Genomic DNA, 22,253 nt, shown 5'->3' on the forward strand with positions numbered 1-22,253 from the left:
GGACAGCTGTGAGATGGAAGGGCTCCCGGGAGTGCCCCAAATCTCCTTTGATCAGAGGGCAAATAGATCTTAGGAGAAGTGGGGCCCAGGGACTCCAGTCCTGTAGCTTTGATTCAAATGGGACGATGATGCCTGTGGGCAGAATGATGCCTTCTGATACAGGAGACGCACCTGCTAATTTCTTGAGTCAAAACCTTGCATCTGGGGTCTTTCGTTTTTGGAGAGAAGCAGTAGTCCCGGTCTCACTTGCTGATGGCGGCCAGCATTGGGCATGCCTCTGGGATCACGACTCGCAATGATTTCTTTACGTCTAGTTTGTGTTCTTCTAAATAGGATGAAAATGAGTACCTCTAGAGTATTGGTTTGGGAGGTATCCGGGGTGCGTGCTGGAGTTTGGAGTGAGACTTTAGAGACCCTAACCTGGCATCGCTTTTTCATTCTCTACAGAGAACCACTTTTCCTTTTTTGCCCTCAGTCTCCGCACTGCTAGGACTGCTCTCCATGTAGCCATCACCCCAGGGGACCAGACATGGGCTGAACAGGAAAGGCCCTGGCGCTCGTACTGGCTTTAAGCAGAGCAGCAAGCTGGAAGCAGCTCAAATTCTAATCAACTTCGTAAGTTGAGGATACATGTAAAATTGTGTTCAAAGCATTCTGTGATTGCAAGGGAAGCTTGAACTCTCTCGCCTCTTAGAAATGTGGCCCTACCTTTGCTATCTCAGAACTTCTGTTCCTCTATACTCCATCATTCCCCAAGCCCTTTGCTGTTCATAATATCTCAGCAGTGAGTGGACTTTTGTTTGTCCTCTTATATGCGAACCCTGTCTTCATATCCCTGGTTCTTGGCCCTGGTTGGGACCCCCGAAGATCTCCGGAGTAGTGATCATTCTTGGAAGCAGACTCATTTTGCCCAAGTTCATAAGAGACTGATGTGCGGCGAGGGGCCATGGTGTCAATTTACAACCTATATAAATAAAAAAAATGTGTCCACTTGCCTGTATTACATAATATGAAAATATTGGTTAAATTTCGAGATTAGGGGTGCCTGGGTGGCTCAGTCCTTAAGCTTCTGCCTTTGGCTGCGGTCATGATCCCGGAGTCCTGGGATTCAGCCCCGCATCGGGCTCCCTGCTCAGCGGAGAGTCTGCTTTTCTCCTAGTGCTCTTTCTCTCTCAAATAAATAAATAAATCTTTAAAAAAAATAAATTTCGAGATAACATTTTAGATGGAATAACATAAATAACGACTGTGTTATATTATTATTTTTGCTTGATAAGGCTGCGTAGCAAATACCCTCCCCCCATCCGTGGCTTATAATCACTTACCTTTTTCTTATGGATTTGCAGTCTGTCCATGTGGCTCTGTTGGGCTTAGCTTGGATCAACAGGGCTTTGCACTAGGAAGGGGGTCAGTTTGGGTCAGTTTCCCATGTCTTCATTCTAGGGACATGAACTGAAGGGGCAGAAACTACTTGGGGGAAACTCTTATCGTGGTGAACAGCAGGGGTCCAAGAGATGTGAGCAGAAGCACATGATGCCTCTTAAGGTTGTTGTTTGGAACGGGCACGCTGTCATTTCCACCCGTGGCCCATTGGCTAAAATAAGTCTCGAGGCCAAGTCCGGTGTTGATGGGCTTGGATGCATACTTTACTTTTTCTTTTTTTTCTTTTCTTTTTTTTTTTTTTTAAAGATTTTATTTATTTATTCGACAGAGATAGAGACAGCCAGCGAGAGAGGGAACACAAGCAGGGGGAGTGGGAGAGGAAGAAGCAGACTCAGAGCGGAAGAGCCTGATGTGGGGCTCGATCCCATAACGCTGGGATCACGTCCTGAGCCGAAGGCAGACGCTTAACCGCTGTGCCACCCAGGCGCCCCATACTTTACTTTTTCTACTCAGAGGTAGTGTCAAGTCACAAGGCAAAAAGAATATGCAGTCCTAATAATAATTACAAGGCGGGGAGGAATTGGGAGTAGCCATCCACTCCACTACAGAGAAATATGTTAAATTCCCACAGTGGGAGGCACTGGGGAGCCATTCCTCTCCCAGGGTAGCTATGGACTCAAGTGGTGAAATTTGATTTTTCCAAGAGCGATTGGAATTCTTCTAAAGATGGCCACTCTCACCATGTGCCTTATTGTCAATCTCAGGGAGTAGACTGAGCTCCAGATTGGCCTATTTCTGCCATTTTCATGGTCTGCCTACAGTAATGCCACTCAACACAGGAGAAAAGGGAGAGGGAATAGAATCTGGATAGGGACAGGGACTTGAGAGTGACCAGTCTACCTTTAATACTGATGGCAGACACGGACCAGCAAGTGTCCTCTCCCCTGCTGAGCTCAGGTCCACCTATGGTCTTCTCGACGAGGAGCTCCAGGCAGCCATTGCCAACCCATTCACCTGAAAGGAAATCTATTTTCCATGCTTGAGCCAAGAAGCAATGTCCATGGTGCCAGAGATAGAGTTTCTGCGGTTAGAGATCTCCAAGGAGAGAGGCAAGGTGGTGGAATGCAAAGAGCTTTGAGCTGGGACGGACACAGGTTCCAATCCCAGCCCTGCTGACTACCTACTATGTGTCCTTGGGTGGGTTGTTTTCCTTCTCTGGCCTTACTTCCCCATCGCTACAGACATGGGTTCTAGTCCTGGCTTAGCTGTGTGTCCCCAGTTCCTCATCTGGCATAAGAGGGTCAGATTTTCTCCAATGGGACAAGAAACTGGTCTGTAATCTCCGAAGTGTCAGGAGAAATGTGAAGGGCCTTCCTCCGAGGTCTGCGTTTTGATCAGTCCTGGAAGACCCAGGATTCTGCCCGCGCTGAGTTTTCTGGTTACCCCGCAGAAGTCAGCGGGCTGGATCCCCGAAGCTTTGGGGGTCCCTCCCTGTCTGACTTTGATGCTTTTGGCCCACTTTTCCTCCCAGAGAAGGGGAAACCCCGTTGCCCATTGGTGTGAGTGTGCGTGTTGGAAAAAAACAAAACAAAACCCCACCACTTTCTAGCGGGGGCCTCTTCAGAGGGAAATCAGGGATGCCCCGAAATCGAGACTGTGGCAGAGAACGGAGCCCGAGTTGCTCACAACACGGTTATGTGACGGAAGCTCAGTCATATCAGGACCCAGAAGACGCACAGAGCCCTGCCTTGCGGGCTGTTTGAAGGTCATGCCGACTTTAGCCTGCTGGGAAACAAACTCAGTGTATCTGTTTGCGGGTTCCCTGTGCCGGGGGTGGGGGGGGGACGATTCCTCAGGGCTCTGGGTCCCCCTTCCCACTGCTGCCTAGCCATCTCTACCACCCACCGTCTGACCCCCGCCCCTGAGCCCCTCCTGCCGGGAGCCGCCTGTTACACTTACTTTTTTGTGTGCTTGCTTCTTTCTGTGTGTTTTCCTCGAAATTGATTTTAATGGGCCAGCTTGGCACAGGAAATGCGGTGGTAGCCCGAGGCCGTTCCAGTCGAATTGAATCTGGGCCAGAAAGGAGCGTGTGACTCATCCCAGGCAAGAAGCAGCAGTCTTTCTGTTTTGTTGCAACCCCTTGGGGGAGTGAAAGCAGAATGACCCCTGTCACTGCCTTGGGGTCACAGGGCCACTCAGGAGGGGGAAAGGAAATGACTCCTGCAGAGCAGGGCTTGCTAGGAGGCATTTTATCTAAATCATGCCCTTTAAACCTCACATCGCCCCAGCACGGGGAGGGAGGATTACTATCACCCCTGTTTTGCAAATATGATTCAGGGATGGAAAGAACATGGGGAAGGGGTGGGGGTGGGCTTCTGTGGTCACCTTCCTGAGGTCAGGGGGCAGGAGTGGCCCCTTGGCATCTCCTTTTTCCAGCCCTTCTGCCTTAAAAAGTATACATGGCAGAAGATAAAGTGTCATTCCTGCTCTGCTCTGTCTTTGGGAAAAACCCTTCCTTCTCTGGGCCTCCGTTTCTGCTTCTAGCAGATAAAGTCCTTAGTATCTGGTCTCTGAGCTTGCGAATCCCATGCTGCACACCCTTACTGCTTACAGAGCAGCTCCAGAGCCCAGCCTGAACTTCCTGGAACGTTGGCATCCATTGCGAGGGCCGGTCCTACCGACGTCTCTGAGAGGTATGGCCTAGATGCTCAAGGGCAGAAGGTGTGGGACTCTGACCCAGCCCGAGAACAGGACTGGGTGCCTTCAGTGGAAAACGAGGTGTCTTTGGCCTCCGTGCCTTTCATTGCCTTTGAACTATTTCAAGACTGTCTAAGTTATAGGTAACAGGGAGCAATGAGGAAGGTTCTTATCCAGGGATAGACAAAGGATTTTTTCCCCCGCCGTGGAAATACGACTGGGTTCCCACACCCCCTGTGGAATAAGCCAGTTGTGTGTCTTCCTGTGAGTTCACTGCAGGATCTCTCTTCGTTTGTGCATATGTGATTCTGTAAACCCCTTGCGGCATCCTGCTGGTTCCCTCACTAATTAATGAGCTCAACAAAATCTTTGATACGTGTTGATTTTATATTTCTGTGAGAGTCATGATGATGTCTCTTAAAAAGGGGGAGTGTCCTTAAACAACAGGGAGCTAACTACAGCACTGGTCTCTTTGGCATTGTTGGTAGGGAAGGGCTGAAGGTGGCATATAGAAGCCTTTCTCTATACTTTCCGCCGAGAAGATGTTTTCCTGGTCCAAACTCTTTTCCACGAATAATCTGCCCCCCTCTGGATTTCTCTCTTTGTGTTCCCTGGGAGGGGATCCCTTCTTCCTAGCTCCCCACTTGGAAGATACCTTGGAAAACTTGCTAATCTCCTACCCACTCTGTGTTCAGACCGGACCCATCGTGGCTGGGGGACTGTAAATCCCTCTCGCGGGGCAGTGATCAGGATTGTTAGGTCGCACCCGTCTTCAGGTACTGAGCTGCGGTCAATCTGGGGACCTCCAGACACGGTCCCTCGAGGGGTGGGTGCCTTGTGTCTTTGCAGTACTTGTTTATAAGAACTGGACTATTCTAGGTCCAGGCCACCCCACGTTGCCTTTCTGGCCCTTAGGAGCCTGGTGGAACTCTCTCCAACTTAAAGATGGAAATCTGGGCCTGAAGAGCCCCCCAGACTAGGATGTTAGGTGCTCCTGTGTCTCAAACCAGATGCTGGGACTTTATGAGGCCTCCAGTCCTTCCAGGAACGTCCTTCGAGAAGCGCGATGTCCTTACCAGCACTTTTCTGTGTATGAAATCTATTTCTAACCCTTCCAAGTTGGGCCCTACAAGTTATTGCCTTGAGCTAGGCAGGAAGAATGGGATTATCCTCCACTTTACACATGAGGGACATGAGCTTCAGTGAGAGGAAGTGACCTGCCCCAGGTGAACGATCCAAGCGTCACCAGCGGCCTTCCTGTACCTCTCCCTCCATATTCATTTCCTTCCCAGGCTGCCAGCTTCCCCCACCCTTGGGTGTTTAGGCCTTTGTGTCTTTGGTCAAAGAGAGAATCTGAGTGAGGGGGGAAGGGCACCATTCCACCCTTCCCTACTGTGTGGGTTATTCTCCTACCCTGATGTTAGCTGATGTCCTTTGAGATGCAAATACAATGGAGTTGATGGCTTGGAGACAATCCTCCCGGGACAGTGGGAGCCCTGGGGCTCTCCCAGTCTCTCCATGGTTAGAAGGCATTTGGCTGCAGGTTCCAGAAAACTCCATTTACACTGACCTAAAAATTAGGGACTTATCTTTCTTACCCAATGAGTTTGGGGGTAAGCGGCTTCTAATGAGGGTCAGAGATCCCATGATTCGAGCCCCGCTGTCCGATAAGGAAGCTCCTGCCCGAAAGTAGCTATTGAGATTTAGATTAATCAAAATTCAATAAAGAAGATGGCTCTTGAACCGTAGATCTCATGTGTGTGTGTGTGAGTGTGTGTGTGTGTGTGTGTGTGTGTGTGTGTGCAGAGAAGGAAGAAAGACAGAATGTGGTGGTGCTGGCCGTGTTGGTTCCTTCTAGGAGATGGACCATCTTGAACAGGGTTGGGCACTTGGTGCCCCCCAGTGGGACTGGGGTTCTGACAGCAAGAAGAAAGGGGAAAGGATATTGAGCACGCGATTCTGGGGTGAGGAGAGGCTCATATTTCCCTGGCCACCTCCCCTGAGATTAGCTCTGCTGGATGTGTTCCTTCAGTCCTTGGGTCGCCTCTGGGCGTGCTGCCCTCATACCCACTCTCGCTGGCCACTCGCCTTCAATCTGCTCAAACAACAACGGGAAGTCTTTTGTGGGCAGCACCCCCTAGGAGCGTTTCCAGGGGTGTGAAGCGGGGGTGAGATCCTGTTAATGCCAGTCCTTCAATGCTAACATCAGACATCCCCGATCTTACCATTCCGTCTGCACCGCATTTTCACATCCCTCTGCTGTCCCACTTCTCCTCTAACTCCCTCTTGGTACCCATTCTCAGGACCTCCACCCCTGAGCCCCCTAATTCTCCTTTTATTAAGTAGAACAATGTAGGCCTGGGGGGGGTCTCCCTTTGCACAAAGACAGCAGAGCAACGGCAGTCTTCTTCAACACACCCCCCCCCCTTTTCACTGGTGCAAGGGAATCAAGACAGGCTTTGAAATGTCAGCTTATCCTTTCTCTCTCCCTACCAGCTCGGCCAGGGAAGAGGGCACTGCAGAGATCTATTTTTCCTCTGATAGGAATTTTTTTTAAAAAAGATTTTATGTATTTATTTGAGAGAGAGAGAATGTGAGAGAGAGAGAGAGAGCAAGCGAGCACAAGCAGGGGAGGGGCAGAGGAAGAAGCGGACTAAGCAGGGAGCCCGATGCGACCTGGGGCTCCACCCCAGGACCCCGGGATCATGACCTGAGCCGAAGGCAGATGCTTAACTGACTGAGCCAGCCAGGTGTCCTGATAGGAATGTTTTTGTTTGTCTTTGGAAGGCAGAGACAACCACAGCTACTGTTGACTTTAAATAACATTTTTTTCTTCTATTGCATTCATGTACAGCATTTGTACTATTAAATATCAAAACTGCAATTAATCAAGTATTTTGGTTAAAAACTAGAGGTTAACAAATTTTTGAACCAGTAGAATAAAATGAAGTATTTTTAATTCTAGAGGCAGAGTGGCCTGGGAGTCAGATCTGAGGATGAGGGACAGTTGTTATTGCTGAGTGACCTTGGACAAATGAACTGTAAACTCTTCGGACCTCAGTTTTTCTATCTGTACAATGGGAGGGTTGGATGAATCAGAGATCACAGCCCATGGCCTTGGGGCCTAATTCTGCCACAGGCCTGTTTGTGTGTAGCCCTGAGTGAGATTGATTTTTACAGTCTTAAAGGGTTTTTAAAAAATAAAACAGAAGAATATGCCATGGAGGACGGATGTGACCCACCAAACCTGACATACTTATTCTTTGGCCCTTTACAGAGAAAGTGTGCCCATCCCTGGATTAGATAGTCTCTGGGGTTTTTTCCCCACTCTTAGAAGTCTGGGGGTGCTGGTAGCTTAGATTTACAGGGCCTCGTGGGGCTCAAAAAATGCCAGTGGTGTCCCCCATTTCTGGGGTCTCTGTATTCCCATATCAAAGGGAAATGGGAGGGGACATGACTAAACAGGGCCTGGGGCTGGAAGCGACAGAAGATGACTCTGCCGTAAACCTGCTGACAAGGTCTGGGGAGAGCGGCAGGTGAGCAGCGGGCAGACACGTCAGATCCTGGAAACTGTGGGGCAGAACCTTCTGGCTTTCCAGTCACGGCCAGGCCTGCCCACCTGGTGCAGGTGTCAGAAGCCCCAGTTGCGGTCAGTGGGGCCGCTCTGTGTGTGGGGGGAGGTCGGAAGTGGGGGAGTCGGGCTGGGGGGACTGAGTCACATTCACTCTCCAGTAGGAGACTGAGGTCTTGAATTCCTCCCTGAGTAGGGGATTTTGTGTGGGGACTGGCACTTGTGGCTTCCTGCTTGGAGGCCCATGGAACCAGCCCTTTAGGGACACAAGTATTCATTCCTGTTCATCCCCAGGGTGACCTTGGGCAAGTCACTTCACTCCTCTGAGACTCCTTTGGGTCAACACTAAGACAGTGCTACTGAATCCTAACTCACCGACCTTCTTGGGTTGTTGAGAGGCCGGAAGGAAGGCAGAGTGTCCTGCTTCTTGCCACTTTTCAAGACCTAGGATAGACAGCACACTTTTGGAACTGATGCTTTCAAGGGGCTCTGGAATGCCTCATTGCGCTCTGGGGAACGGCCAGGGCTGCTCTAGGGTGACCTTGTGTACATTGTCTCTTACGGCTTTATTTTGGCTTCTGACAAATCATATGGATGATTGTTCTTATCGAAGCTCTTAAATGGAATGTTGATAGTGTTTAGTAACTTGAGAGAAAAGACAAACGTTCTTGGAAAATAAACAAAAAATCTCAGCGGAAAGAGAACGATAACTACCCAAAACAGTTCAGATGAAATTCTGATGTTCTAGTTCAAGTGAATTTTTATGCCATTAGAAGGTTTTGAAATCCTTTGATTTCCTCTTAGCTTTCTCATTACTAATTTTCATCTCTTTTTCTGCCCACATGCCGGGTAATCGTGGGATGAAAGCATTTTCGCATTACAGATGTCCAGTCACATCTGAGTAATAATCCTCCGTGGATGGAGGCAGGCCACAAAGTCTTCTAACTGCTTTTATTTCCATTTTCTTAGCTGGATTTTGCAGACGCCTTCTGGGATCTGGGCAACATTGTGTCTGTTGTCCATAGGAGGGAAACGGAGGCTCAGGGAGTTTGGTGACTTGCTCGGGATCGCACACTACTACACAGCCCAGGCCGAATTTCTACGACTCACCACACTGGCCACCTGCCCTGAATGCATGGCGTCTGGTATTCCCAGCAGCAACCACCGCGAATGCTGACCGGCCGTGCTTTGATGACTTCTCTTTCAAGCTTTACGGCAACTCTGCAAAATAGGTCTTTGTTGTTATTGCTGTTTTACAGAAAAGGAAATTAAGCCTTAGAGATGTGGGCACTTGGCCAAGTGTATCAGCCAGTTTGAGGCGGGGGCAGGATTCGAACCCAGCACTGCCTGACTCCAGAACCCATGCTCTTGCCTGCGGGCTTCTATGCCGTCATTGGCACAGCCACGGATGGTGGAAATGAGGGGGTAGGGAGAGCCTGGGGTGTCTTGATTCCACAACCCACTGAGATTTGGTCTGGTCCACTGGAGAGCCAGATTTGGTCCAGACTGAAGGTGTGTCCAGAGTGTCTATCATCAGAAGACCCGTATGTATGAAGGCAGCTGAAGGGATGGTCGGAAAACAGCCCCATGTCTTGTAGATGACGTGTGCGCCCGTGCATGGGGCTCTTCGTTTAGCGCAGGGTTCAGGAGCTAATAACATTTATTAAGCCCTTCTTCTATACCGTTAGCTCACTGCAAGATGCATATTTATGGTCTCCACTTTGGAGAGAAGGAACTGGAAGCTTCGGGGCATGCAGGCCTGCGGTCATGGCCCTGGAAGGGGCAGAGCTGGGATTTACCTCCGGTCTCTCCGTGCTGAGCCACACCCCCTGCTGCCTTTCTCTGCCTTTTCATTCAGCCCAGGACCCCTTCTTTTTCAAGTGGTGCGCCCACCATATTTCTAACCTGATTCGTCCCCAGGCCCAGCTTCTGGGGATGCCCCCGGTGCGCCCAGATGTGTGAGAGCTCCGTTCCCAGAGACCCGGACGCTGCTCCTGAGCACGTGGTCTGTCGGGTGGGCCTGTCCTCTAGTCCTCTTCCCTCCCCAGCCTCTTGTGTGACCTGGGCTGGCCGGTCCCACAGGGTTGGTGGCGGCAGGGGCTAACCCCTAGCTGCACAGCTCTTCACCCCCCTCCCATTCATTCTCCCTCTGAACCGAAGACCCAAACACTTCATGGTGGGTTCCCCTTCCAGGGAGGTCCCTGGCTTCTGTTCTGAGCTCCACCCATAATCTCTGTATGACCTTGGCTCCACGCCTCCCCTCTTCTGGACCTCAGCTGTTCCATCTGCATGGAATGAAGGAGGTTCTGGCTTCCTCTGTCCTTTCCGTTTTGATCTATGTCAACCCACAACAGCTCTCGCAAAGCCCTTTTTGCTGTTGTTGGGGGGAGGGCATTTTTTTCTTCTTACAGTATGACCTGTGCCCACACATGGTTGACCCTTCTTCTCTACTCCACCCCCCAAAATGGGGGAGTGAGATTTTGCTTGGAGGCCTCTGACCCTAACCAGCGAAGTCTCCCTGCCCTGGGCACGAGCTGAGCTCCTAAGAGCACTTGGGGAGGAAGACACACACGTTTCCCATCCAGGGGACTGAACCTGTTTCTTTCACCAACCTTGTCCTCTCCCTCTACCCGAGAGCTCAACTGGTGAACAATTTCGAGAGCTTGTTCTAGGGAAAAGCCCATTTTCTACCTGGCAGCAAGCTTTGTTTTTGAATCAGCTTTGGAAACTACAGCCCAGGGGGAAAAAGACTGCTCCCTTTGCTTTGTCTTTTCCCTAAAGAGTGTGGCTTCGAAAGCGTCCCTTTGGCCCCCACGACCCCACCCCTCACCTCCGTACTCCGTGGAAAGCATGGTCTAAGATGGTAAATGGGGCATCAAACTTGGAGTAGTGTCTTACCAGGCTGCAAGGTTAGGGGTGTGTGGTTCCGTTCTTGGCCACTTGGTCCTTTATGGCTGCAGGGTGTCTCCTGGTCGGGATGGGGCCGGTCTCCTCACTGTCTTGGAAGCAGCAGAGATCAGCCGCCCTTTCCCTATGACCAACTCGGTTCTGGAGGTTTGCAGAGCAGCCTGAGGTCTACGTTTTGTCCTCAGGGAGGTGTCCCTTTGAGACAAGTAGATTTGATGGAAAAAAGTGCAGAGTTCACCAAACATAGTGGCCTCACTGAAATTACTAATTTGTGCCTGGCCCGCCCACGAGGTCTGGGGCTGCGGGCTCTTCTGGGTGTGTGCTAACCACCGACGGCTTTGCAGATCACAAATAAATTTAGCTCGTTGGTCTTTGGGGGCCACAAGGTAGCCTCGTAAAAATCCCACTTTCACGGTGTCCCTTCTTTGCTCAAGAATACTCAGTGCTTCCTTGTCATTGTTTTTCTGTTTCTGTGTAACAAAATGCTCCCAAACCCATGGGGCTGGGGACCTGGGGACACCTCTAGCTGGGTGGGTCTGGCCTCAAGGGTGTGTGTCTGCACACCTCAGCCGGGGAGACAGATTTGCTCACAAATACGATAACTGTGATTTGTGTTTTCAGCTTTGGGACTAAACATGGTCACAGGAAATCATTAGGAAATATATCTTTTTTTTTTGGAAAGATTTTATTTTTTATTTATTCGACAGAGATAGAGACAGCCAGCGAGAGAGGGAACACAAGCAGGGGGAGTGGGAGAGGAAGAAGCAGGCTCATAGCAGAGGAGCCTGATGTGGGGCTCGATCCCATAACGCTGGGATCACGCCCTGAGCCGAAGGCAGACGCCCAACCGCTGTGCCACCCAGGCGCCCCCATTAGGAAATATATCTTAAAGGCAAAGGGCCTTAAGAATCATGGGAGACAGGCATCTCCAACCTCTCCGAAGAAACAAAACATTCCCAATCTTGTGGAAACCCCTGGGTATCTCTTCCCTATTATGTCTTCCCCACCACCTCTTCACCCAACAAGAAACCAGTTCCTAGAATAAGGTCTTTATCAGCCCCCATCATTTCTCCTCCACTCTTACTGCCCCAGTGTGCATCAATCTGTGTTGCATTGCTTTGTGGGCTTTTAAACTCTATTAAATTATGTCAGGCTGTGTCTGTTTTTCTGCAATTTTTGTTTTCACCTAACATGATAGTTTACGAAGGAATGCCTTCGTTCACCCATTTTTCGCTGCTGTATAGTATTTCACCACGGGGACGTACCATTATTTATTTATTTGTTCTGTGGATGGACACATGGGTTGTTTATAATTTCTTTTTTTTTAAATTTTTTTTTTTTTAAAGATTTTATTTATTTATTTATTTATTTGACAGAGATAGAGACAGCCAGCGAGAGAGGGAACACAAGCAGGGGGAGTGGGAGAGGAAGAAGCAGGCTCATAGCAGCGGAGCCTGATGTGGGGCTCGAACCCATAACGCCGGGATCACGCCCTGAGCCGAAGGCAGACGCTTAACCGCTGTGCCACCCAGGCGCCCCTATAATTTCTTTTGAATGAATTGCATGAGCTCTCCTTGCCCCAATTAGCAGGAGGTTCCCTATCTCCCCCTGGCGGCTCTGTGCTACCCCCCAAATGGCTAGGAATCTTAGGGACCCTCTTAGGTGTAAGGTGTAAGGGATGAGTTCTGCTCAAGAGCCCAAAGAATCCATGGCTGTCCTTGCTTCTGTGATGTCACTGCTCGAAACTTGTTTTGTGTGATTCTTTGTGTCCTCCTCCCCTGATAGGGTGGCACCCCAGAAACCCCGCTGAGTTGGTGAGTAGGAACTGAAGGGCCATAACCTGAAGTGTGAGCCTGGGCCACTGCCTATCCCATGCAGGGGTCCAGCCGTCACCAAAGCTGTCCCCACGGCTGGGAATAAGGACAGAGTGCTGTGATCATCTCCGAAGAAAGCCAACTGAACCAGCAGACCCTCTTTTAAAACTAATAAGAGGAATTAGCAAGATCACCAGACCCAAGATCAACAACTAAAAATCTATAGTGTCTCCATACCAGCAAATACCAACAATAAAATAAAATGGAAAGGATGGTGTCATTCACAGGAGCTATCAAAATACCCAGGGACTCATTTGTCAGGAATAAACAAGTCCTCTGTGGAAGAAAACTTTGAATTTAATTAAAGGACAGAAAAGGAAGTTTTGAATAAATGGAGAGCTATCCCATATTCAGGATAGAATAATGCAACATTGTACAGATGTTAGTTCTCTTTGAATTGATTTATAAGTCTGATGCAATTGCAGTCAGAATTCCAGACAGATACATTGAGACACTTGACAAACTTATCCTGAAATTAAAAAGTATAAAGGTCTGCAGATAGCTGAGTCAACTTTTAAAAAGAGGAGGGACCTGTCTCCTAGATATTAAAATATATTAAAAAGTCATGGCATAGAATTACATGATTCTGATGGAAGGACAGGGAAACAGACCAACGGAAGAGGGCAGAGAGCCAGAGACAGACCACACCTAGAAGGGAGCTTGACATGTAACAAACACAGCACCACAGATCAACAGCAAAGCTTCCAATGACTTCTAGATGGTTTTAGAAAACTGGCTGACTACATATATCAGAATAAAACTGGATCATTACTTTAGCTGGAAAACAAATGTGGGCTCCAAATAAATTAAAGACTTAAATGTCAAAAGTTAAACAATAAAGCAGATTGGATAAATGTAGGGGAAGATTTTTATAACCTGAGAGTGATGAAGTCTTTTCAAACAAAACCCACAAAATTCATTCATGAATTTTATTTTTTTAAAGCAAAATTATAGGTTTCTAATCAATGGGATCAGCATCTGGTGGAGAGACAACCTACAGATCAGTGGTACTCAACAGGGGGGTGATTTTGTTCCCTACCCCAGGACGTTTGGCAATATCTAGAGAGATATTTTGGTCGTCACAGCTGGTGGGGGTTGCTACCGGCATGGCATGTCGTGTTGGTAAACATCCTTCAACGTGGAGGACAAAGCCCCGATGGAGAAGGATCTGGCCAAAATGTCAATAGCGCTGAAATTGTGAAACCCTGCTGTAAACAAGTGTCACAGACATCACATCTCAACCTACATGTGACTAAAACCCAGAATATTCAGGAAGTCCTATCAATTGTTAAGGAGAAGACAAGGAACCCAACAGAACATTGACAAATAAGCAATTCACAGAGAAGGGAAGCCTCATGGCTCATAAACATATGAAGCATCTCTTAAAGTCCCTAAGGATTAAATACAAATCAACACAACAGTGAACTCTTATGTTACACTCCCTGGTCTGGCAAACAGAGAGAGTTGGATAAAGTCAAGCATGCCCAGGAATGTGGGGAAGCTGGGACTCTGGCACGCTGTGGGTGGGGTGTAGACCGATGCTGTGCCTAGGGAGAGCCACCAGGCAGAATGAAGACAAGGTAGTGTGTTTGTAGGTGCTGGCAAGCACTCAAGCACTCTGCACATCTCCTCAAGGGGACGTGTTCAAACACATTCCCCGCAGCATTGCCTTTGGTGGCAGGATGACTGCGGCTCTTCCAGGCGCACCACTGGGGGAAACGGAAAAGTCACATATGGCACAAGCATGTGAGAAAACAGTATGCGGCGGCCAGAATCCACAGACCAGTTCTACATACACCAGCATGGGTAGGTTGAAACAATTGTAAGAATTATTAAAAAAAAATTAGAAATCAATGAGAACACAGTTAGCTTTGAATGCTCTCTTTGCAAAGGCTGTGTAGGCGAATTGAAAACATAGGTGTGCACATTTTTACCAGGACACGCACACCCGGGCTTTACATGCCCCTAAATCCATTCTGCGTCTTGCTTTGTTCGCTCAGGACTACGATATATAAGTTGATGCTTATTCCGAGCTGATGGTGTACTAGGCACAGTTCTTTTTATTACCATCCTCCTCATGCCACCGTAGGTTGTTATTTTAAAGAGTTGGGTATATATCAAGTGGGGGCGATGCTAAAAAGCAGTAAAAAGTAAACCAGGAGGGAGGCGTTGTATGTATTAGTCTTCTTAGGTTGTCATAACCAAATAGCACAGACTGGGCGGGTTCAACAATAGAAATTTATTTGATCGTACTTCTGGAGGCTGGAAGTCCAAGATAAGGTGTTGGCAGGTTTGATTTCTCCTGAGACGTCCGGGTTTGCAGATGGCCTCCTTCCTGCTCTGTCCTCACATGGCCTTTTCTCTGATGCATGGCTCCCTAGTGTCCCTTCTTCTTCCTCTTATAAGGACACCAGTCCTATTGGATTAGGGCCCTACGTTATGACCTCACGGAACATTAATTACCTTCTTAAAGGCCCTATTTCCAAATGCAGCAATACTGGTGGTGAGGGCTTCAGCATATGAATTTGCAGGGGAAACAAGTCAGAAGCTAACAGGCCCGCTGATTTTGAAGGGGGCACGAGGAGGCCGTTGGGGTGCTTGCTCCTTCTGTTTCCTGAGCCACGTGCTGGTCACAGCGGTGTGTGTGTGGTGGATGAAAATTCAATGCACCACGGAACACTCCATCAAAAACTAAGGAGGTCCTGGATGGTGACTTACATAACATAATAAAAAATTATTATAAAAAGAAAAAGAAAATTCATTGACTCTAGGCTTAGGATTTGCGTGCTTTTCCGTGAGTACATTACCCTTCAAGGAAAGTTTTCAAAGAGGGGTTGAATTTTACTAACTGCTTTTGCTGTATTTGCTGACAGGTTTCTGTGGATTTTCTGCTTCGCTCTGTCCCTGTGGTGCTATGTTAGCTTGCCGGGGTGTAACCATGACCAACCACCACGGGCCGGGTGACCTGAAGCACAGAAATTTATTTTCTCATAATTTTGGAGGTCAGAAGTCCAAGATTGGGATCTACCGTTATTTTAGTTTAATTATCTCTGTAAAGGATCCTATCTCTAAATACAGTCACATTCTGAGGTCCTGGGGGTTAGGGCTTCGATATGTGAATTTTTGGGGTGAGGGAGACCCAGTTCAGCTCAAAACAGCTAAATTCCATGAATGGATTATCTGGAGGAATATGTTTGTGGTAATACTTGATCATAAGATATTGTCCATGTTGCTGAATTCAAGTTGCAGAGCATTTCATCAAAGATTTTTAGAACGTCTAGGGCCATATTTGAATGTGTCTTACGTTTTATTGTATGGTGCCATCCCCAGCAGGTTTAAGCATCAAGGTTATAACAGCTTTATAACATGGGCTAGGTAATTTTTCTCTTCATTATATTCAGCAAAGCAACTATTGTAATTTCATTTCAGGTGTGCCTCGAAGGCTTGGTGAAACCAAACAGTCAAAATCTATTGCCTCAACAAAAAGTAAATCGGTGGAGGACGCAGAGCAGGGGGGCCTTTGTAAAGGTGGACGAAGAACAGCACCGTGAGTATGTTGCCTGCATCAAGGTCCAACTCCCACTTCCTCAAAACGTGCAAAGGAAAGAACAAACCAAGTCAGATCAAGCTGATCTCCTGCTCAAATTTTCAGTGGCTCCCCATTGCCCTCAGGAAAGAGTCCACTCTTCCCCATAGAACTTCCAAGTTCTTGGAGTGTTGGCACTGCCAGCCTGTCCCCTCTTCCTCTCTGAACCAGGGACAAGCTCAAATGCATGAGCTTTTCTCTCACTCCTAGGCTTTTGCTTAGAAGGCTGCCCTCCCCTCCTCATACTCTCACCTGTAAAACTCCGCCTTGAGTTCCCAACTCAGATATCACCTCCTCCAGGAAGCCTTCCAGGCCTGCTTCCCTCCTGCCACCTACTGGCTCAATTAAATGCCCTTCTTCTGTGCTCCTTCTGACCTCACTGCTTCCCCCAACCTCAGCCCTCCCTGCCCTACCTATCCCATTGCTGGGAGCCCTTCCATGGCCTGGGCCTCTCATCGTGGGCTCCAGACAGACTCTGAGGGATGCATGACAGTCTGAGACCCACAGAATCACATCAGGCAAACAGCCTTCCCCTAATTAAACATGCAAAGAAAAGGGCCTCGGTGTTTGCTCTGAAGCCAAACCTTTTTTTGAGAAGATGATGGCTCTTAAAATTAATCTAAAGTTAATCACCACCAGTTTTGCAGTGAGGAGTTGGGTGGGTGGGGAAATGCAGCATCCCACACCGCCTCTCTCAAAGCACAGAGCCTCCGAGAGGCCACTTCTTCCAGTGGCCTCCAGGGCCCAGCTGAGACAGACACCCTCGCTCTTAAGGAGGCTCTCAAGTCTAACCTTTGTACTGCATCTCTTTCCTTCTTTTTGCCTTGAATGGGCCTGTTTGAAAACTATCAGATTCTTCTTTGAGCCCCCGAGTCACTCACCCCTTACATGACAGCCTGATAGGATCCCAGGGATCTTGGAGAATAGGGTCCCCTCCTGCAATGTAGCTACCCGGAAACAGACCAGGGAGGGGAAGGGCCTTGTCCAGTCCATCCACCTGGAGGTGCAGAGGCAGGTCTGGACACAGGACTCTTGCTATCAGGTGCAACATTTGGTGGCATGTCTTTGACCTCCCACCTGGGCAGCCAGCCTCCCTCTTTGATGTCACCTCTGCCCTCCTGCTATGGACTGAATGGTGTCCCCCCTTCACACCCCACTGATATATTGAAGCCTTAACCCCAGTGTGACTGTATCTGGAGCCAGGCCCATTAGGGGAGGGATTAGGTTATCTGCTTGGTAAGGGTGGAGCCTTGGTCCAATTGCCTTAGTGTCCTTATGAGAAGAGATGCTGTCACCTCCACCACACGAGGACACAGTGAGAAGGTGGCCCATCCGCCAGCCGGGAGGGGAGCCCTCCCGAGAACCCCACCATGCTGGCACCCTGTCCACAGACGACTGGCTTCCAGAGCTGTGAGAAAACACAGTTCTTTCAGCTGCCCAGCCTGGGGTCTTCGTTCCCGTGCCAGAGCTGAGACCCCTTCCAGCCCCTCATGGCTCTGCTCTTCTGGTCCTGGGCTGCTTCACCTATCAACGCGTTGGCCCCCTTTCTTCCTAAGATCCAGAATGTCCGTGTTCTCTGAGGTTTTCCCCTTCACTCCCTGTCCTTACCCTCCTCTTCTCCTGTTCCCTCTCTTTCTTCTCTTTTCTGTTCTCTGACTCTCATTTCTGCAATTCTAGCCTCACCGCAGGTGATATCCCCATTTATCATCACCCCCCCATCCCTACCCAGCATCTCCTGACACCTTCTGGACTTTTCTATGTGGACCTCCTGCTGTCAGAGATGAGCCTCCACTCCCGGACCAGAAGATTCATGCCCCCTTCCGGCTTCCCTGTCACATGGTTGGCACCCCTCCCCTGCGATGGTCGCATGGCCTTGGGATAAATTTCTCTTGTCACCTTGGCCTCCACTCCCCCCCTCTGGACCAGAGAAGAGTGGGCGTCAGGTGCAGCCTTAGGGAGTGGTTAGCAAACTTGGTTGAAGAGTCAAAATGCACAGCTGCTCTAGCCGCAGGATTTGAATAGCCGGCAGGAGTGGCCTCTGTGAGTCATGAGGGACGAAACCACGCGGCCCCCACCTCTTGTGTTTTTTCTTGGAATCGGTTGCGTGGGTGTGAGCACCCTCTCACGAAGACCTCGGAGGCGATGCGTCCTCAAAGGAGGCTAGCAGCTGACCTGTACAGAACCCTCTGTAGTTGACAAAGTGCTTTCACACACCTTGACTCATTTCCACCTCGCAACAACCCCGTGGGGCTGGGGTCATTATTCCCAGTCAAGAACTGCAGAGACTGAACCCGAGAGGGGCTTGCCCATGGTCGTGACGGGTACACGGCCAGACTCCTCTTCCTGCTTACAGATGGACGAAAGCCTGCGCCCAGGGCCCCTCTCCCCGTCAGGCTCTTGTCAGGTGTCCCCTTGACACATGAGGGGAAGTCGAGGCTTAGCTACATGGGATGATTTGCTCAAGGTCTTCAGCTGCTGAGCGCTCTCATGAGGGTCCGAACCCCTACGTGGCTCTGACTCCAAAGTCAATGGATGCACAAATTCATTAAGTGCATGGCCTCCCGACTCCGAGGACTCCCATTGACCCGGAAGGACTTCCCCATGGCTCCTGAGCTGCGGCTTGTCACCCTGTCTCAGTGGTTCCCAGTCTGGAGGGAGTCATTGTCTCTATCAGCACCCTCACCTTTGGTACCACGCCTTGGTGCTTACAGATGCCAAGCACTGCTCCAGGTGCATCAATACCCAATGTTCCGGGCTGAGTTGCTTCCCCCCCGAAATTCATGTGTCAAAGTCCGCACCCCCAGCACCTCAGATTATGGCTTTAAAGATAGGGCTTAAAAAGAGATAATTTAGAGTGAGGTCATTAGGGTGGGCCCTCATTCAGGATGATTGGTGTCCTTAGAGGAAGCGGAAGTTAGGACACAGACACTCAGAGGGAAGACCGTGGGAGGACACAGGGAGAAGATGGCCATTTGCAAGGTGAGGAGAGGGTTCCTTCCTCAGAAGAAACCAACCGTGCTGACACCTCGATCTTGGACTTCTGGTCTCCAGAACTGTAGGGAAATAAATGTTGTTTAAGCCCCTGCTCTGTGGTACTCTGCTATGGCGGTCCCGGCAAGCTCAGATACCTGGTCTCCTTCGGTTGTCACAGGCATTTTGGGGAACAGGGGTCCTTTTTTTTTTTTTTTTTTTTTTTTTTTTTTTTTTTTTTTTTAGTTTCAGAGGTAGAATTTAGTGATTCATCAGTTGCATATACCACCCAGTGCTCATTCCATCACGTGCCCTCCTTAATGCCCGTCACCTGCTACCCCATCCCCCACCCACCTCCCCTCCAGCAACCTTCAGTTTGTTTCCTAGAGTTCACAACTCTTACAGTTTGTCTTCCTCTCTGTTTTCATCTTATTATACTTTTCCTTCCCTTCCCCTATGTTCATCTGTTTTGTTTCTTAAGTTCCACATATGAGTGAAATCCTATGGTATTTGTTTTTCTCTGACTTATTTCACTTAGCATAATAGCCTCTAGTTCCATTGATGTTGCTGCAAATGGCAAGATTTCATTCTTTTTGATGGCCGAGTAATATTCCATTGTAGACCACCTCTTCTTTATCCATTCATCCGTCGATGGACATTGGGCTTTTTCCATAGTTTGGCTATTGTGGACATTGCTGCTATAAGCATTGGGGTGCAGGCGCCCATTTGGGTCACCATATTTGTATCCTTTGGGTAAATACCTAGTAGTGCAATTGCTGGGTCGCAGGGTAGCTCTGTTCTTAACATCTTGAGGAATCTCCACACTGTTTCCCAGAGTGGCCGCACCAGCTTGCCTTCCCACCAGCAGTGTGAGAGGGTTCCCCTTTCTCCGCATGCTTGCCCACATCTGTTATTTCCTGAGTTGGGAACAGGGTTTCTAAACCCGGGGGGTATGCAGAGAAGGCAGGAGTGTGAGACGAATGGGCCTCACGAGGTTGCCTGGGAGACCTGCTGACAACCAGACCAGGGCCCGCAAAGTGGCAGGTAGCCTGGGGAGCTCTCCATCTTGGGGTCTGGCGGCCCTCAGCTCTGTGAGTTCAGAAACCCCAGGATCAGCCCACCGAGAATGGAAATCACCAGCCGCCCTTGACGGGGCTCTGCCCCTGTGCCAGGTGCGTCCCTGGTGCTGTACTCAGCAGCCCCGCGGGGCAAGTACCACCATCTCTTCACTTTACAAATGGGGACAGTGTGTTATTGTTTCCAATTACTGGCTGTCCTCCTTGGAAGAGAATATCCAGCCCCACTCATGGCTCTGTGACCTGCACATGTCCTCAGAGGAGGGTGGTCCAGTCCTTGCCCCCACCCCACCCCACCCCACCCCAGACAGCAGGTGTGGCTTATGTGACTGGTGTGGCCTTGGACTGTGAGCAATGATGGTGTAAGCAAGACAGGAACAGGAGTTTGGGGAGCCGTCTGCTGCCTCTTCCCTCGGCTGGAGGAATGGTACATCCCAGAGGAGGGCTGCTTCCTTGACCTGCCTTCAGGTATTTTGAGGGGTGGTCTGGTGTGTTCCTGCAGCTTGCTCACTTTCAGTGTCCACCCATAACCCAGAATCATGACCCGAGGAGACTTGGGGGGCTGTCAAATTATAAGAGGACAATGAGGGTCCGTGAGGGTCTCTAGCTTTATCGATCTGGTCCACAGACTAAACACACAGAAACTCCCTTCATGGAAGCATGATCTATGGCAGTGGAAAACTGGGAGCAACTGAAATATCCAGCAATAGGAGAATGGCAAGTGGAGAACGGTTTTGCTCACGTGACGGCATCTGCATGAACGACAGCCTACTATAAAATTGGAAAAACTCTACAAAACATCATGGTGAGTTGAAAAGGCAGACGCAGAAGGATACCGATAAAAAAACATGCCGAGTCTTGGAAACAGATAGGCAATTCCTCAAAATGTTAAACGTAGCGTTACCATACGACCCAGCAATGTGCTCCGAGATGTTTGCCCAAGAGACCCAAAACCGTTTGTCCACACAAAAACTTGCATATGAATAGTCATAGCAGCATTAGTCCCACTAGCCAAAAAGTGAAAGCAACCAAAATGCCCACCGACAGATGAGTGGACCCATGAAACATGGTAGATCCACAAAAGGGAATATTATTCAGCCATGAAAAAGAACGGGGGCTCACATGTGCTACCATACGGATGAGCTTTGAAAACGCCATGGTACGTGGAAGAATCCTAAGACCATAGGCCAATCTGTAGAAATATCAAGAAGACTTGCGGTTGGTTGCTAGGCACTGGGGAGAGGAGGGAGTGACTGTTGAAAGGAGACGAGGTTTCCTTTTGTGAGGCTGAAATGTTCTGGACTTGAATAGTGGTCATGGTTACCCAACACTGTGAATGCACACTGAATTTTATGCTCCACGGTGATTAACGTGGTCAATTTTTATTATGACTGGTTTGCCACAGGGAGAAAAACAAAGCAGGACACTCGCGTGAATGTGCATGAAAACCTGCTCAGAGCTGCAGAGCCCCCCTCTCAGAATAGCGGTGATTTGGGGGACGTAGTAAAATGAATGGGAGGTGGGCCGGGCCGTGAAGTTTCAGTGGTATCTGTAACATTTTACGGCCTGAAAATGCCCTGCAGTGTATACAGCAAAACGTCAGCACTTATTAAATCTGGGTTAGCGTTATTGGTGTGATTCTCTCCCTTTTTCTAAATATTTGATATCTATCATAATTAACAGAGAAGAAAGCCCAGTGGCTTTGAAAGCCTCTGAGCAGCTCTGAGTGTGAGTGCACCTCCCGCCTGCCTGAAGCCTGAGAGCAGGTGACTTAAGGGAACGGGGACAGGGAACATTAGATTTCATCGTATTTTTGCCTGGCTGTATCCTATTATTTGAGATTCTATTGAAATTAATGATGCAGGGACCTTATTTTTTTCCACTTAGATCCGGAACTTAGACTCTGATCAATGAATTCCATCTTCCAGAAGCATAGTGATGGGCTGGGGGTTTTCATCTCAGATAATTGCTTTTCCCCTTTATTTGGTGGCAGACAGAATTTTCCTTTCAGGCCCAAAGATAAGGCAGGAAACTTGTATTCTCAGTTTGCAATTTTTAAAATGAGTTATTCTGTCGTCATTATAAGCTAATTCTCCAATCTATAGAACCTCTCAGAGATGATGAAGTGGGAGAGGGGAGAAGCTCGGGTGCTAATGTTAGATGTTAGAGATTATGTCGCCGAACAAATT

This window comes from Ailuropoda melanoleuca, chromosome 7 (assembly GCF_002007445.2).
Source record: "Ailuropoda melanoleuca isolate Jingjing chromosome 7, ASM200744v2, whole genome shotgun sequence".
NCBI classification, from domain to species: domain Eukaryota; kingdom Metazoa; phylum Chordata; class Mammalia; order Carnivora; family Ursidae; genus Ailuropoda; species Ailuropoda melanoleuca.